Here is a 2,323-nt window from a genome sequence, read left to right on the forward strand (position 1 = left end):
AAAATGACACTGAAATTTCATCTTACTCCAGAAAGAATTGCTATCATTAAGAAGTCAAATGATAACAAATGCTTGTGTGGTTATGGGGAAAAGATGAACCCTTCCTTCCACATTTTTGGTAGGTACATAAACTAGTACTACCACTTTGTTAGTTAGTATGGAAATTCCTCAAACATCCTGTCCTTGCCTCCTTGGATTGAAGTCTGCTCGGTCATGATATATGATCTTTTTGGTGATTTGTTGCATTGTGTTTGCCACTATCTTGTTGAGCATCTTTGTACCTATGTTCATTAAAGAGATTGGCTTGTAGTTTTCTTTCTTCATTTAGTCCTTGCCTGGTTTTAGAATCATGGCAATGTCTCAGGAATAAATTTGGGAATACTCCTTCTTTTCTAATTTCATTAAAGAATTTGAGAAGTGTTGGCATTAGATCTTACATTGAAGTTTTTGTAGAATTTAGTGGTAAAACCATCAGATCTTGGGCTTTTCTTAGTTGACAATTTTTTTTAAACTTTTTACCTCAATTTCATTGCCTATTACTGGATTATTTGATAATAATTCCGTTTTGGTAACTTGTATATACTTAGAAATATACTCATTTCTTTTGGATTCTATAATTTCTTGGAGTATAGGTTTTTGAAGTAGTTACTAATAATGTTAATATCCATTATGATTTTACCTTTTTCATTTAAAAATTTTATTTGCATTTATTTTATGCCTGAGTTATTCCAGTGCCATAAATTTTTGTTTCTGCAGTTTCTTTTGGGATATCCTTTTCTTCTGTGCAGCTTCCTCCTTTGGTTTAGAAACAATTTGCTCCTTTTCAGTAAGGATCATCTCAATATGGCAGGGGGAGCTCGTGTATGGATTAATCCGGCCATGAGCTCTGTAAGTACGGCAGAGCATCTTGGGTGCTTTGTTCACCTGGACATGTTCAATAACCAGAGAATCCACATCTAAACCCTTAAGCTCAGCATTGATCCCTGCATTTTTAAGCATGTGCTGCAAAAATTCAGCACTCTTTTTGGGCCACTGACCATGTGTCCAGCCCCAGCGTTTGGCCTGGACACACCTACCAACTCCACCATTGTAACACCAGAATGGCACACACTGTTTTTTAATGTGACATTCTTCATTTTTTTGATGGGGATTGAACTCAGGCCCTTATGTTTGCCAGGGAAGTGCTTATTCCACTGAGCCATCTCCCCAGCCCCAACATCCTTCAGATATGTTGTGGACTTTTGGATACACATACCATTGATGGCCTGGACAGTTTCATGTGTGTCCTTAAAGTGAATGTGAAGATTCGAGCCTCTTGATTTGCATGATTTTGTAGGGTTTTTTGGGTTGAGAATAGGGAACCATCTTCAAAAGTCACCTCAGGCTGCTCATGGGAAGCACACTTTTTTCATTTCTAATTGTACTTATGTAGATCTCTTCTTTTCTTTTTTTGGGTAAAACTGGTTAATTGTTTGACTAACTTATTTATTTAATTTTAAATAACCAGTTCTGTGAGTCATTGATTCTTTCTGTACATTTTTAATTTACTAATTTCTTCTCTGCTTTTTATAATTTCTTTTTTGTACTAGCTTTAGATTTGGATTGTTATTGTTTTTCTAGAACTTTGAAGTGTGTCATACCTATTTGGGCTAGTTCTGTTTTTCTGATGTGGTGTCTTAGTTATTTTTTGTTGTTGCTGAGACAAAAGTTAAAGGAGAAAAGGGTTATTTAGCTCACAGCTGATAGAGGTTTTAGTCTATAATCAGCTGGGTCCAATGCAGGGTGGCACGTAGTAGAGGGGCAACAGTTCATGAAGGCAGAAGACAGAAAAATCAATAGTGGAGAGAGAGTAAGAGAAAAAGCCTTTTTCAGTCTATTATATTGTATGCAGGCTACCTGTCCTAAGGCAGGTATAGCATTCGTATCCTTAATCCCAGAATTGCACCAGGAATCATCACTCACTATACATTCAGCTACCTCTGAAAAAGTCTCATGACTTTGTGGGGTGTGGGGACACATCTAGACACACACCACAATATTTGCACTCCAAACCATACATTTCTCTTTTAGGACTATTTTTTTAATTGTGTCCTAGAAGTTCTAGTATGTTATAGGGGCATTAGTATTTAATTCTAGGAACTGTCTAATTTCTTCCTTGATTTCTTCTGTGACTCACTGATTATTCAAGAATATATTATTTGATCTCCATGTATGTATTTTTTCCCCATAATTTTATTGAGAAACAAATAGCAATGAGACAGTTTCAAACCAAATTGGTAGGACAGTTTCAATAATTAACACATTGCATACATTCTTCCTAGTA

Source organism: Octodon degus, unplaced genomic scaffold (genome assembly GCF_000260255.1).
Source record: "Octodon degus isolate 3935 unplaced genomic scaffold, OctDeg1.0 scaffold00523, whole genome shotgun sequence".
Classification (NCBI taxonomy): Eukaryota; Metazoa; Chordata; class Mammalia; order Rodentia; family Octodontidae; genus Octodon; species Octodon degus.